Source organism: Mesoplodon bidens (assembly GCF_964165515.1).
Source record: "Mesoplodon bidens genome assembly, chromosome: 1".
NCBI lineage: Eukaryota > Metazoa > Chordata > Mammalia > Artiodactyla > Ziphiidae > Mesoplodon > Mesoplodon bidens.
The window spans coordinates 49,034,314-49,050,861 of record NC_138176.1 but is presented as its reverse complement, the minus strand read 5'-3'; the positions used below and the strand labels follow the sequence as shown (position 1 = coordinate 49,050,861).

Sequence of the window (16,548 nt, the reverse complement as noted above, 5' to 3'; positions counted from 1 at the left end):
TTATTTTAAAAAAGATTTGAGGCCAATATGAAACAAGCCTTTTCTGAATAGTGGGTCATTTCTTTAGGATAGATTCACAGAAGGGTAAATAAAATACTTTAAGTTTGGGGTTTCCTGAAAGGAATGTCTGGAAGAAAAGGGCAATCTCTGTGGGTCATAGTCACATCCATCCATATTTGGAGCAATCATTCCCACATTTCATGGCTCTCTAGAAGCACAGAGAGGTGCTTCTGCAGAGGAACCAGCCATAATGAGCTGTAATGAAACTGCCTGTCAGTGTTCCCTCAGAACTTGAAGTGAACCTGTGGCTGAGGTTTGAGAATTCAAATGTGCTCTCTGGGCTGGTACCTCAGTGGGTGTAAGCAGAAAGCAGAAGTGGCCTGCCTCTCCGCCTCTTCCCCGTACTTCAGAATCAGGCCAGTCTTTGCATTGGCTCTGGTGCTGGCAGCTTCCCAGGGTCTCTGGGGGAGCCTGGCAGTGGGTGACCTTGGGTTGTTTGGGCCACAGGTTCTATTGGTAGTTGATGGTGGGGCTGGGGACACCTCCCTTCAGGAGCAAGCACTGCCACTGTGCCTGCACATCCTCACAGACGCCCCAACAGGCTGAGGGGCAGGGATGAGCAGCCCCTTTTTAGAGATGTGAAGGTGAAGGCTCAGAGAGGCGTGACCCGCCCTGTCAGCACTGCTGTTTCCCAGCTCTTCTCCCCTGTCCTCCATGAAGAGCCCTGGCTGTCCTTCTAATGATTCCTACAGCCCCTGGGACCACACTGGCCCTGGAGCATGGGAGGAGGAGGCGTTTCTCTCCATTTCCTCCTAGTTTCTTTCTTTCTTTTTTTTTGTTTTTTTTTTTTTGCGGTACGTGGGCCGGTCACTGTTGTGGCCTCTCCCGTTGCGGAGCACAGGCTCCGGACGTGCAGGCTCAGCGGCCATGGCTCACGGGCCTAGCCGCTCCGCAGCATGTCGGATCTTCCCAGACCGGGGCACGAACCCGCTTCCCCTGCATCGGCAGGCAGACTCTCAGCCACTGCGCCACCAGGGAAGCCCGTCCTCCTAGTTTCTTATGTGATGTAATGGTAGGATCAGCAAGCCTCTGAGACAGTGGTGTGCTGGTAAATGCTTAACAGTCGGTTCTCAAAAAATGCATCCATCTATCCATCTGCCTAAGTTTATTATAAATTTTACTGATGTAAAGTATGTGTAGCACATAATTCACAAATAAGAAGAAAAACATTCAATTTTCTGTTGCAAATTCCATACAGCCAATTGATTCTTATATAATACTTTTATTAATTTTTGCCAAACTCTTGACTCTGTAGCCAACCTATATAGTCTCAATTTAGCCATGATTTGACAAATGGAGTTGCATCCTAATCCACAAGGCTTTACCCAATAATTTATAGTCATTAAATCTAATATGTAATCTACTGTTAAACTATTTCTCACCCTCAAACAGATTATATTCCTTAAACTGAAACAATTTTCAGCTTTAGCACTATGTATGAGAACTTTACTCCATTGTCAGCATTCTGAGTGACTTTGCTGAATTGGATAATCATTTTCAGACACTGGAAAAATATTTCCTCAAGTTTTTTGGTGCTATTCACAACGTGATGGGTATAGACCCAGCACAATTTAAATTTAATCTGCATTAATAACACTTTCTCCACTATTTAAGTCTAGTCAACAAAACAATAATTTAAGCACTTGTCTGTAGCATTTTCCAGTTTCCATGATGTAAATTCTCCCACCATGGTCAATTTCAAAGTACTGGCCTGACGTCACTAAATGCAGAGTTGGGAGCTGTGCATCAGGGCACCATTATAGGGCTTGTCCACCACACAGATGCATTAGGTACTGGTGACCTCAACAGCACAAGAGCAAAATGTAACAAAATGAGTTGATTTTAAGTACTTATTACCTTTGTTTTAAATAGGATTTGTTTATTGATAAGTTTATATAACATATAATTTAACTTGAAAGTTTAATGACACAGGAGTATTTTTCTTCTCTCTGAGTCAATCATGTTTCTTGGTTCTACAGTGAATATTATGATTGAAACCACCATATCATCAATGTTGTTTATTTGTTTTCTAGTTTTTAGAGTCAACATATTGACAAAGCAAGTAAGAGACTTGTAGTTAACGAACACAAACATTTTAAACCACAATGACAGGAAAACAATAATATAAGAAACAAAGATAGGTGGAGGAGAGAATAAGGAAGAATAAACTAAGCTAGTATCCTTGTCTTGCAGAGTAGCAAATACTGTCTTAATTTAGTACATAGAAAAGTAAATATACTGTTTAAAGTCAGAAAGGCAATTACTAGAAAGAATTATAAAAATACAATGAACAAAGCTGGGAAGGCAACATTTGGAGGAATAAAATAAAAATATAATTACAAATCAGGAAGGAGTGTGGGAGAGGAAGGAGAAAATAGTGTAAGCATGCTAATTTTCTTATTTTTCATGTCTGCAGGTCTAAAGGTACCATCTAAAATTAATCCTAAAGTAGAAGTCTTAAAGTTGTAATGGTAACCATCAGAAGATCTAAAAGCAATCGCTTTTAGTGATTATTTGGGCAGAGGGGAGAATGATCATGGACAAAGGGGAACTACTTTTTATGTTCTTATAAACTGAATTTTATTTCCATGTGTAGTTATAATTTTATAAGTAAAAAAAGAAAACATAAGTACTGTTAAAAAAGCAACTTCTGCTTCCTCTGGTCTAGACCGCATATACTTTGCAGTAATCCCTTTTACAGTGTAGTTTGCTTTCAACCACATGTGCAAACATCCTGAAAGTCCTGCAGTCACATTTAATCCCTCTTTCCAGTTCCCATGGCCTCCACCTTCGTCCTCCAGCCAGGGGGATTTGCTAGTTACACAGGGGAGTGCCCACGTTTTGTGCTTGTCTACACCACACCTATTCATAATGTGCTAAACATTGCACTTGGCCATACGGTGCATTCTTACTATCTATTCCTCATTACCCTAAATTTATGTGAATGGAAAGGAAGGCCCAAGGCAGTTAGATGCCTTAATCAGAGTCCTACAGTTTAGTGGCTTAATTTGGCAGGTTCCTTTTCTCCACAGTGAAGGATTAAGACAGTTAAGGTAAGATAATATCATCCAGGGCATCATCCCTTCTCCCCATCCAGGAAATGCAGTGCTTCCCCAAATAAGAAGTCCAGGCCTCAGGCTCCCACCTTAGAGAACCTCAGGGCTCACGGTCACCTCAGCAGGGGGCAGCATGCAGCCTGGAGAGGGGGGTTTTCTTCCCAGCAATTGAGGGGCAGGGCCATGTGGGGGAGGAAACCCCCTCTCTCATCTGTCCCTTGAGGTCCCTCGAACTGTACTCTGCAGAGAGTAAAGGATGTGCCCCCAAGTAGGGCCCTGGTGGGAAGGGGAGGGTGGCCTGACCTGCCAGCTTTACACACGTATTCTATTTAATTCTCATTAACACACAATCGGTATGAAACAGCTGTAACTGACTTCATTTTCAGATGAGGAAACAGTCTCAGTGCACTTAAGGAATGTGCCCGAGATCACCTTTTCCCTCCTGCTCTCCCCCACCCGGCCCCCAGCAAGGTGTGGCCGGTCCTTGAGCTGTCCCTTCCTCTGCCAGGCCTCCTGGCTGCTGGGAATGATGCTCCCGGAAGGGAGAGGACAGGGTCCACATGAGCACAGAGCCTCTGTTGGGAAATGTGGCCTCCCTGCTCCTGCTGATGTTGGGAGCTCACGTTGATCTCTTCCGCACCATCTTTTTCTGCAGGGCACATCCGGAAGCTGCGCCTGAGCGGAGGCCCACAGGGGTCACAGGCCAGCTGGCAAGGTGGCTGCTGAAGTGTGGAGCCAGCCCCACCTGCAGTCCCCCCCGCCCACCTGCTTCCACTGTAACTGAAAGCTGCTGTCTGCAGGGGGGTGTGCCAGAGCAAAGGGGCCCCCAGGACGGCTGTGGAAGCGTTGGGCTCTGCACCCTGTTGCAGAGGACCTGGGACCCGAGGAATGGCCCTGGGACGTGGAAGAGGGTGCTTCCCTTCCCATACATCATCTCATCCATCTTGGCAGGAGCTTGGCAGGAGGGAGGCTCCTCCACAGGGAGTCATCTGACCTTGACCAAGTTCACACCTCCAAGAACGGAAGCTTGGCCACCCTGCTCTTTCTGCTCCACCACCTTGCTGTTCTCAGGGGGAACACTGCTAACCTCACCCAGCCCTTCTGAACCCACCAACCTCAGCCTCCCAGGCCCTGGGGTCCCTCTCCCCTTCTCCAGAGTCAAACATGGCAACATCTCACTCAGCATCTCCTCCAGCTCAAGAAGAGGACATGCATAGCTGTCTGGCAGTGACTGGCTGCAGGGCGACCTCTTTGGGGCATGAGCATCTGGCTGGGCTGGGGGCAGTAAGGATCACTGATGAGACAGCCTTCCCTACCCAGCCCCCATATGGCTGCAGCCAGGCAGGCAGTTTGCTCAGTGTGAGCCGGGCGGGCATTCCTGCCACCAGTGATCGTTCTGACTGGGGGACTGACCCAGTGACCCACAGTGACCTAATCACAGTCACTTCCCAGGTCCCATCCAGTCCACATTTGGTTGGTCCAAGTGTCCACTGATCCAAATGGAGATGGAGAGTAGAGAGCATCTCTGTCTGTGAGGCTGGACCTCACACGAGGGAGGACACTCTGGAGCCGTGCGGGACCGTGTTCTGCTGTGAGTGCTGCGAGCCTGGGAGGGAGCTGGCCAGAGTCCGACATGTGGAAAGATGCAGAGAGCAGGGAGCAAGAGGCCAGCACCTCCTGCTCACAAAGGCCAAGCCAGTCACTTGTGTTCTGTGCCTCCCACCAAAAACCTACCCAGTAAGGCATGCAGGAGAAGCAGCAAGAGTCCAGCTAGCTGGGAGAGGGGAGATGGGGGTGTCGAGGACACACCTCCTGTCCAGACCCTTCCTGAGTCTTCACTAAGGACAGAAAACAACAGGCTTGTGTCCAGAAACTGTCTTCATCCTCTGCCCCAGCCTCCCTCCAAGATGTCGAAGCCACGGGGCCCAGACATCAGTGCCAGTGTGCGCTGACCTCACTTCATTTAGCATTTGCTCAGGGAGTCAGTCCTAGTTCTCAGCCTGAGGGTGCATATCAGAGCCTTGGGTGCTACTGTGCCTAATTCATTCTCCTGGTCACCACCCGGGAATGCTCAACACAGCTGCATCCAGCGCTTCCCATGAAACCTGCGCTGGGAACGCTGGCCTCCTGCACATTCCCGGTGGGCCTCCACCACCCTTCCCTCAGGGTGTCTCCCCGTTCCTGCCCATCTGCTTCTTGGCCCCCCTCCAGCGCCATGCCCTGGCACTCTCTGTCCTCTCGGTGATGGGGGAGGTGTTGCTGACTACTTCAAGGTGCTTAGTGCTTTACTCTCAGGTTGCCTAGATACTCTCCCATGTTTTCTCCTAAGAGCATTATAGTTTTAGATTTTTCATTTCAATCTAAGAAGCACCTTGATTTTGTGTGTGTGGTGTGAGGTAGGACTTGAGACTGATTTATTTTCATCATGAGATCCATGTTGTTTCAGCACCATTCCTTGAAAAGGCTTTGTGTCTCATGAATCTTTTCAAAAAATCATTTCTTCGCCTTCCTTATTGCCAGAAGCTGCAATCCACTCCACTTCCAAGCCTGCTTCTCCCGATATTCTCACTCTGGTCCCATGAGATCTCCCCCCACGTCAAAAAACTTTAGGGAGGATCTAATTTCTATCAGTGCCACGCCAATGGTGTGAAGGCATAAAGGCGCTCGGAATTAAACTGAAGTTTCAGCTGTCTATTCCTACTTCCCCAAAATAAAACCGTTTTGGCATGACAGGTGTGTGGCTCTGCATGGTAGCTGAGATCTGTATGGGGTGTGTGTGATGTCTGTGAGCTCCCCAAAGACAGACTGGATCTTATCACCCCAGGCATCTTGCACAGTGTCAGTCATATGATAGTGCTGAGGAGATGGAAGTGGAATAAATGGAAGTGCCAATCGTGAGAGGCCTTAACCAATGTCTTACAGAAGCTCACATCCACAGTGATGCAATATCTTCTCATCCACCAAAGATAAGTAAGCTTACATTTGCAGCGACATGGATGGAACTAGAGATTGTCATACTAAGTGAAGTAAGTCAGAAAGAGAAAGATAAATACCATATGATATCACTTATATGTGGAATCTAAAATATGACACAAATGAACCTGCCTATGAAACAGAAACAGACTTACAGACACAGAGAACAGACTTGTGATTGCCAAGAGGGAGGGGAGTGGGGGTGGGATGGATTGGGAGTTTGGAATTGGCAAATGAAAACTATTATATATAGAATGGATAAACAAGATCCTACTGTATTGTATAACACAGGGAACTATATTCAATATCCTGTGATAAACCATAATGGAAAAGAATATTTAAAAATGTATATATATATATATGTACAACTGAATCACTTTGCTGTACAGCAGAAATTAATACAACATTGTATTGTTGTATTAATCAACTATTCTTCAATGAAAAAAATTTTTTAAAAAGAAAGATAAGTAAGCTTAGCCTAAAAGTTGTTGAAAGGTTTGAAAGCTCCTTGGGGAAGGCATTCTTACCTATTATTTGTGCCTGCAGAACCCAGCTTAGGACTTGGTCCTAGCAAATCATTATGCTGATTGAAGTGGGTTGAATAGCCTGCATTTAACTGAATGGTAGCTTATGATTCTTCTTTATCTTTTGATGGGCTCCTTTTGAGTTTTATGTCAGTACTACCAACTGGAGTTGTAGATTCCAACCTCCAGGTATTTTTGAAAATTAGGAAAGTATTTGCCCATTTGTAGTTTTCCAATCTTCTCTCCCTTCTCCAAGTCTCCCCTTGTCACCAGCCATAGCTAGCATTGTTCCTGTGGGCTCCAGGTGTCCTGTGGAAGTATTTTCCAGTTGCTCCAGGACTCATACCCTTCATCTCTGAGGAAATACAATTTGCTGGTTGGATTCCCTCTGTTTTTCTGGAGTTCATCATATTCCTCACAGGGAATGTGTAAATACAGCTAGTTCCAAGGAAGTTGCTTTCTCTCCAGGTTAAAAAAAAAACAACACCCCCCTGCTATGTAAATAGTCTTCCTTCTTCTTGATCCCAAACTTGGTGTAAAAAATACATTGTAATAATGAAATAGGAGAGTGTTTAGGATGAATTAAGTGAAAAAAAAAGAACAGGTTATGAAGTAGAATTTGTGGCATGATTTTAAATTTATTAAGAAAAAGTTAAGATCAAAGAAATATACTTCGGTAAACATGGATAAAAAGAATGTAATGCTGTTCTCAGCATGGCTATTGCTTAGCTGTTTAGGGTATTTAGAGTATTAATAATTTTTATTTTATTCTCTGTTTCTTATACATTTTTATCATGCATAAAATTAACATGAATTATTTTAAAAGTCAGAAAAATATCATTAACTTTTTTTGTGCATTGTTTGGAGTATAGATTATGTCTCTGAAGAGAGTATGGCAGAGACTGGTAGCCTACCAAAATGCATTTTCCCTAATAATAGGTTAAGGCTGACACGTGACTGGCTGCATGTCCCAGACTTTCTTGACATTAGATATGGCCAGGCACTTAAAATGGAATGTGAGCCAAAGAGATACGTGCCACCTATAGGGTGGGCTTTTATGTGTGGAGATGTGCTTTGTCCTCTCCCTTTCTCCTTTTGCTGATTGGATGCAGATGACAACAACACTCTAAGGGACAAAGGAGTTTGTGTTCCTGAATCATTATATTGGCGAATCACCTGTCTACTTGAACAATTGTTGTAGGAAATCATCCTAACAGAAGTTTGCCTTATTCATCTCTGTTTCTCTAGGATCTAGCTGGGATCTGGCCCAGAATAGATGCTCAGTGTGAGTTTGTTAATTAGAACTGAACTCTGACTTTCCTGACATCTTCGTCACAAAGCTATAAATAAAATACCACAATTTTGTTATTACTTAGTTAATAAAGTATTATTTCATATAAAATGTGAAAAGCTTGCAATAGCATGTTTCCATTCACTCCTTCATCTTTTGTGCAATTGTTGTCATATATGTTTCACCTACAACGTACATGAACTGGGGATGGTATAAACTCCAAAGTACAGTGTTACACTTTTTGCTTTAAGTAGTTATAGTTTTTTGAAGAAATTAAGATAAGAAGAAGTACATAGTTTGATTATATTTGCTCACATATTAGCCATTAATAGTGTTCTTCTTTCCTTTCTGTAGATTCATGTTACCATCTGGAGTCTTTAGCCTCAAAAACTTCCTTTAGAATTTCTTGTAGTGCAAGTCTTCTGGAGATGAATGATGTCAACTGTCATTAATCTGCAAATAACTTTGTTTCATCCTCAGTTTTTCAAGGATAATTGGGATAACAATTTTTTTTCTTCTAGTACGCTAGAGATATCTTTCCATTGTCTTACGATTTCCATTGTTTCTGATAAAACATCTGCCTAATTTTGTTTTTGTTCCCTAGTATGTAATTTCTTTTCTCTTACTGTTAAGAAAATTTTTTATTTCTGATTTTCAGGAGCTTGACCATGATCTGCCTAAGTGTGGTTTTCTATCCATTTTGTTCTTCCTGGAGTTTACTAAGCTTATTTTATCTGCAATTTGCTGTTTTTCAACAAACTTTGAAATTTTCAAATATTTTTCTTCAAATATTTTTTTCTGTTCTCTTCTCTCTCTTCTTTCTCTCTGGGACTCCAGATACACATATATTATACCATTTGATATTGTCCCAAAGGCAACTGAGTGTGTGTTTGTTTTTCTTCAATCTTTTTTCTCTCTGTCCTTCAGATTGAATAATTTCTGTTCATCAGTCTTCAAGTTCATTAACTTTTTTTTTTTTAATTTGCACTCACTGATCTGCTGTTTGGCTATTAGTAGAATTTTCATTGCAGATATGCTTTTCACTTCCAGAATTTACATCCAAATCTTCTTATACTTTCCATTTACTTCCTGAAATTTCCCACCTTTCAATTATAATGGCTATCTCTTCTTTTAGGTCCTTGAATATATTTCCAATAGCTGCTTTACAGTCCTTGTGTGATAATTCCAACATCTGGTTCATCTTGGGATATATTCCTATGGATAGTTATTTTTCTTCTTATGAGTCACATTTTTCTGTTCTTTCAGATTTCTACTAATTTTAGTTGTATGCTGCACAGTGTGGATGCCACATTGAAGGGATGCTGCATTATGTTTTCTTCCTTTAAAGGATGATGTGCTTTTTCCTGGTTGACAGTTAAATTACTGGAATATCCTTTTGGTTCTGCCAGGCTTTTATTCTTTGTTAGGGCTGTTTTGTTTCAAGTTTGAACTTGTTCTAGTTCATGGCTCCTACTCTAGGCTGTAGTTCTTATTCCTCAGGTTTGGCTTTTCTGGGGTGTAAGATGAAATACCAAGATGCTCAGGGAGGTCTCTCCACGCTGGATGGTATGGAACTCTAACACTGTGAACAGTGCCCAATCTCTATTACCTCAGTTCTCAGCCTTGGAGCAGGTGATCTCTGCTAGGTTTCTTGGGGTCTTACCCCATGCATGTATAGGCAACCCTCGGCCAAGGACACACACAATGAATTCCCACAAAACACACCCTTCTCAGGCCCCTGCCCTGAAAATTCTGGCCTCTTAAGAAACTTGGAGCTCTCTGACTTACACCTTTTTAGTTCAAGGATATTACTGCCCCTGGGGCTCCACCTCCCTGTACCATGTCAGGAAAACACCTATAAGAAGAAAGCCAGGGCAGCTGTGGGGCTCACCTTGTGTGTTTTTCTTATCTCAAGGATCAGTCTTATGCAGCCTGCTACTCAATGCCTGAAAACAATTGTCTCATATATTTGTATTTTTTAGAGTTTCCTTCAGTGGGAGGTTATCTCCTGTCATAACTGGAAGCAGAAGTATAATTGCTATTTTTAGATAATTTTAAAAAATTACAAAATCTCACATTTCCCCTCAACAAAAATATATATTTACATGAGCAGTTCATAGTTGTCCTGGCAGCTTCAGTGTCTTAGCATGGTCAACTCTCTCAATAATAATAATTCACATTTGTACAGACATTTTTAGCATTTAAAAATCCTCTTGCAAATATTAATTTGTTCCTTACAACATTGCATTTGTCTCATTCTACAAATAAGGACCAGACTTAAAGATGTTAATTCCTTTTGGGCAGTAATGAGAATTGCAACCCAGATTTTCCACCCAGGAGTGCAGACTCTGCTAACCTATCATTTTAGTCAACAAATCAGGTACCTCTCTAGGAAGAGTCTTGCACCAGATGCTGAGAAAATTAACATATTTCTTCATAATGTACATACTATAGTACAGTGGTTCTGGAATATAGTATAACCAGGAGCTTAATTTGTGGCTCTAAAAAAATTGGAGCCCATTCTGGCTTGACAAGGTGATACTTGCATACACTTCTTGCATGTCTCAAGGTGATCTGTGTGCAGAACCCTTCCAGTTTCCATTCTAGCTTCTTTTCTACCCATGAACAGTGGAATGAGAAATGAGAATTTGATCATGGATGTTGGTACCTCTGACTACTGTTGGGGAGTGGGTGTGGGGTCAACGTGGGCATGTGACGAGGTCTTAAGCTGGACAGGTCTCCTAGGTTGACTGCTATCTACTGGCAAGTTTGCACTGGCAAGAGTTGAGATATTACTACAAATGTTTTCATCCTTTGAATCAGTCTCAGAGCCTTTTGCCTCCCATAAAAGATGACATTGCTTCTCACTTATAGTTACTCATAAACGGTCAGTTGATTGTGAGCTAGAAACAGGTGATGAGCTAGCTTTAAGGATCAGGCATTTGTGCCAACCACTGCTCTTGCTCACGTGGCACAGGGAGATATTGTGTTTGAATGGACATGCTGGCTGGTCCTACATGGATGATGCTATGGAGAGATGATATGAAATGATTCAACCTAATAAGCCCAAAGGAACACGAATCTTGATGCTGAATTCCAGAGAACTTCATTCTATTACTTAAACTTTTCTTTCATCATCACTTTAATGTTACCCACTGATCTTAAGGGACTCCCTTCTCTTTTTTTTGTTGTTATTGTTTTTTTTTCCTTTTTTAAATTGAAGTATAGTTGATTTACAATATCGTGTTAGTTTCAGGTGTACAGCACAGCAATTCATTTATATATATATTTATATATATATATATATATATATATACATATACATTTTGTATACATATATATAGAGAGATATATATCTTCTTTTTCAGATTCTTTTCCCTTATGGGTTATTACAAAATATCGAGTATAGTTCCCTGTGCTTTACCAGAGGCTCAGAGAGGAGAGGTGAGGCCAAGAAAAGGAGGAAAGTCCAGCCAGATAGTCCAGGGCTGAGTGAACTCTGCACCCACTCTTACTAGTTTTCCCTCTTTGCCCTTAGCCCCGCCCAGCACTGCTTGACCATACTGCCCTAAGCGGCTTTTCTACAGGGCCCGAGTCACCCACCAGAACTCAGGCAGCTCTGCTGATGGCTGGGAAGTGGGCAGAATCAGGCATCTGTCGATCTCCACTTCTGCTTTCTCCAGGAAATGAGCAGAAACCCAGCTCAAGTGATTCATAGTGAAACATCGTTAAAGACTGAAGATTCTGGGCTCGGTCCTCTTCCCCTAAGCCTGAGGGGCTGTGGCTGGTTATGGGGGCGCCCATGCCATCTGACGTCTCTAGGCCCTGACGGACATACTCCAGGTAGGTCACCTTGCTCTTGGCCACACTAGGTCAGCCCAGAGGTGGGCATGGGGGTCCTGTCTTCCAGGGCAGGCTGACTGGCCGCCTCCTGGAAAGCTGAGCATGGGAGCACATGTGACCACCAGTGCCTGATCGGGGTTTGTGGGTGTGGGAGAGGAGGTAAGCTGAGGAGCAGAAAGTATGTGCAGGGCAGGTGGCACATGTGCTCAGGGCCACTCCAATGTCTGGGTCTGCTGGGGTATCCCACTCTTGGGGTGTCTCAGTGTTGGGGTGTTTGTCACTGTTGGGCTTTGCTGAGCCAGGCCAGGCTCTGGCACTCTTCCTCATCCTCCTCCTACTTCAGGTCAAGCCCTTTCTCATGGTTCTGTTAAGGAAGGTGACCTGCCACACCTAGGAGAGGCTGGACACGGGCCCGAGTCTGCCAACTGTCCAGGGGTGGAGAGAGGGGCTGGCCGTGAGACTCCCCTGCCCATCCCCCATGTGGGCCTCTGAAGGGTCCCAAACAGAGGGGGCCACTTCAGACTGGTCACCAAGAGATCTGGCTCCTTCCTGGCCCTGTGGTCACTGCTGGGCGTCTGGTAAGTAGGCACCCCTTGGGGCCATCCTTTCCTCGTCCGAATTACCACGTCAAACCTTGGCAACATCAATAGTTTTGAATCAGCAGGCCCACTGGTTTCAAGAATTAGCTCTTTTCTCCCCACCTAAAATTGCACCTTATAGAACACAGAACCAGTCCTTCATCCCAACCTCTCTGAAGCATGAGGAGCTAATCTGGTAACTAAGGAGTTCGTGTGTTACCTTTTCTATGGAAGGTTTCAGTTTTAATATGATTTTCTGCGTAGTCATCCATTTAATTGTTCAACAAACATTTATTGAGAGCCACTTCCTGCCAGGCACTGCTAAAGACGGCTGGGTCAGTGGTCAGGGGAGGGTGGTGCCCAGTGCCACAGGCTCCAGTGGGCTGGAGAGCAGAGGGTAGGGAGTACGGGTCAGGAAGCCCGGGAAAGCACATGTCTTCTGAGTGGAGGCCTGAAGGAAGGGAGGGCCTGAGCCATGTGTGTTTCTGAGAAGCTTTCTTGGCAGGGGGAACTGAGAGGGTCAAGGTGCAGAGGAGGAGGCCTGGTGGAGACCAAGGTGGCAGAGAAAGCTGAGGAGTGTGCCAGGTGACCTGGCCAGAGAGGGCTGGGGATGAGTCAGGTCAGGGAGGGCCTTCCTGTCCAGTGTGAGGACCTGGGCTGTAGTCCCCCAGACTTGGGAAGTTTTGAAATATTGAGTAGATAGAGAAGAAAATTTAGGAAAAGTGTATCGGGTATAAGGAATAAAACTTGCAGAAGCCCTGCGTGCTGTCACCATAGTGTTGTTTTAAAGGTCATCAGCATCTTTGAAGTCATCTGTGTGCTCAACCTTCTCTGTCTCTTCAGAGCTGTTGATATGAATTGGGGGTTTATTGTTCTTTTGCCTTTCCTTATAGTTCAACCTCGTATATTTAAATTGCTAAATATGTTATTTGGTTTTGCATGGTTTTGACCTTTGTAAATAGCAATGAAATATTCTTTTAAGACTTGCTGAATTGCCTCAGAATTATGTTTCTGATATTCCTTCATACTGTTGCATGTGCCTCTAATTCATTCATGGTTATTGCTGGATAGTGTTCTGTTATACATGAATATACCTCAGTATATACTCTCCCAATATACTGCCAGTGGGCACTTGGGATATTTCTAGGTGTTTTTTTTTTTTTTTTTTTTCTATTATGAGCTGCTAGGTGCTGTTAGCACTTGTAAGTGCTAGTGGGACTCTCCTTGTACATATATCCTGGGGCGTGTGTGCAAGAATTCCCTAGGGTGTATATATCCTAGAAGTAGAATTGGTAGGTAGTAGGGTATATAAATCTTCAGCCTTATTGGATGATATCAAAACTGTTTCCAAGCTAATCGTACCACGTTACCCACTCATCAGCAATATGTAAAAGTTTCCGTTGCTCTATATCTTCACCAACATTTGATCTTGTTAGAGTTTTATACCAATTCAGTGCAAATGAAAAGCCATCTATGTTTTGAATTTGTAGTTTTTGAATTACTAAGGTTGGGCGTCTGTTTATATGCTTATTGCTCACTCTAAATTCTTTTTCCTCTTCAAATCTTTTTCTCTATGGGGCATCTGTCTTTTATCCTATTGGTTTTCTGTAATTCAGCACATATTCAGATGTTAATTCTTTGTTTTTTATGTATGTTATAAATACTTTTCTCTTATTTGTGCCTTGTCTCCTTATGTTATTTGTGATTTCTATTAATGATTGAATTTCTCAGTTTCAAACAAGCTTAATTTACCCATATATTCTTTTATGATATACACTTGTGTGTTGTCTAAGAGATTCTCCTCCACTATAAAGTCATAAAATTATTCTCTTACATTATTAGATTTTAAAAAATAATTTTGCCCTTCATATTTAATCTTTAATCCTACTTAGTAATGATTTTCCTATATGGTGTGAGGTAGCCGGTAATGTTTTATTTTATTTTGTTCTTTCCATATGGATAACCAAGAGTCTTAGCTCCACAAATCAAAGAGGCCATTCTTTAGCCACTAATCTACAGCTCTGTTGTAAATCTGTGTAGTGGGTCTGTTCCTTGGCTCTCTTCTGTCAATGTGTTTCTCCCTTTGCCAACACTAAATAATATTATTAACTAGAGGCTTATAATAAATTTTGGTATCTGGAAAGAGTCTCCTCATTTTTTTCTTCTTCTTTCATTCTGGCTTGACATTCTTGGTTCCTTCTTACTTAATATGGATTTTAGAATCAGCTTATCAGGTTCAACAAAAAAGTTATGTTCAGATTCTTTTAGAAATATAATTTGAAGAGAAGTGATATCTTTACGAACATGACTCCGCCAATTCATGAACATGGTTTGTTTCCTTATTTATCTAGGTCTTCATTAAAATATCTAAATAAAATTTTATAATTTTCTTTATAAAATTAGTGCACACTTTGCCTAGATTTATTCTTAAACGGTTTATTTTTATATCATTGCCACTGTCTTTAAAAATATGTTTTTTTGACTCTTGCTGATATATGCTCCCATTTTAAAGAAAAATCACTTTCTATGGGTATCAAAGGGAGAAGAAAGACTAGCAGTTAAGAGGCTGTTGTAATAATCCAGGCTGGAGGTAATGGTGGCTTGCCCCAAATTGATAGTAACAGAAATAACGAGAGGTGGTCAGAGTGGTGAGATTCTAGATATTTTTGAGAGGGATTTGACAGTGTTGCAAGCGTTGGGTGTGGGAGAGAGAAATTTAAGATGATTCCAGAGCAACACAGAGACTGGAACTGTCATTTACTCAGCTGGGTCAAGGGTGGAAGGGACTTATTTGCAAGGTGGTGATTATTCCAGAATATCGATGCGGACATATGTGAAGGTGGAGATGCCCATTAGACATCGAGTGGAGGAATGAATTCTTGGCACGCCCCCCCCCAGGTGGCCTTCACGGTAGAAAAGCAAGGCAGTGTGGCCACTTGGGGGAGGGGGTGTTGTTACCCAAAACAAACCGAAACATCGGAGTCTGGTGCAGAGAAAGGTTTATTAATCGAGGAGACGCCGACTCAGAAGATAGGAGGCCTAAGCTCGTCTCAAATCTATCTTGCTAGCTGGCTGGGGCACAAGGTTTTTAAAGGCGAAAACGGTAAAAGGGATAGGGTCGTAGCATGTGTGATCAGCTCATGGACCTTCTTCTGATCAGTTGGTGGTACGGTAACGGTGATGTTTCGGGAATCTCAATCATCAACCTTCTGGTTCCAACCAGTCTGGGGTCTGCGTGCTTGTGCTCAGTGTGTAGTCACCATCCTCTACCTGGGTGGGGGTCTTAGTTTCTACAGAACAACTCAAAGATAAGCCTCAGATGGTTATCTATTTCCCTTCAGGAGGAACTAGGAGTCCTGTGACTCTCCTGTCCTAATCATTAACTGCATGAGTCTGCTCTCTGGAACATGGAGAAGGCTTAGGAGACTAAAGCTTTTTTCCCCCCTATAAGTAAGAAATGGGGGGCATGGAGGGTCTTTTTCACCCAGGAGGGCCCTGTAGGGTCCTGCTCAGTTTCAGTTCCCCCTTTCATTTGTTACTCTTCAATCCTGAGGGGAACAGGTGCTGGACAAGATCTTTCTTATTCTCTTTCGAATGAAGTTTTGGATAGAGGGGTTAAAATTCATCAGAGGAACTCGATTTTACTGGGACTTGGTTTCAGGAGTGGAGATATTTTGTGCAGAAGGGGAAGCAGGAAGATGAGCTCCTCAGAGGTCCTTGAGCCACACTGTAGAGCTCACACCCATTTTATTTACAACTAGGGCCTTGCTTTGGTTGTCTCCCTCCAAGGGCTTCAAACCATCCAAATGCACCTGCATTTTGCATGGGAAATGATGTCTCCAGGCAACATTTCTAAGCCCTCTTCACACCTGTTAAACACTTAAGTCTCAAAGTCCAGGTGTGCGTTATCCAATACAATAGCTTATAGCCATCCCTGAAAAGTGGTCAGTCTGAACTGAGATGTGCTGTAAGTTGTAAAATGCACCTCGGATTTCAAAGATATTACAAACAAACAACAAAAGAAATATAAACTATCTTATCTCATTAATACTTGAAACTATTGATTACATATTAAAATAATATTTTGATATATTGGCTTAAATAAAATATATTTTTTAAATATATTTAAACAGATAGATTTACCTAATTTAACCTATTTATTCTTACTTTCTAAAATGTGGCTGCCCCCAAATTTAAAATTACACATGTGGCTTGAATTTGTG

The 16,548-nt window shown here is 42.8% G+C and overlaps 1 protein-coding gene across 1 annotated transcript in view; it reads left to right on the top strand.

Annotated features, from left to right (window-relative positions):
- Positions 1 to 11,571: 11,571 nt before the first annotated feature.
- WDFY4 (WDFY family member 4) overlaps positions 11,572 to 16,548 on the top strand; it is a 276,626-nt gene continuing 271,649 nt past the window's right edge. The window contains exon 1 of the mRNA XM_081247758.1: positions 11,572 to 11,747. The gene's annotated coding sequence lies outside the window, so the exon portion shown is untranslated. The remainder of the gene's footprint in view (positions 11,748 to 16,548) is intronic.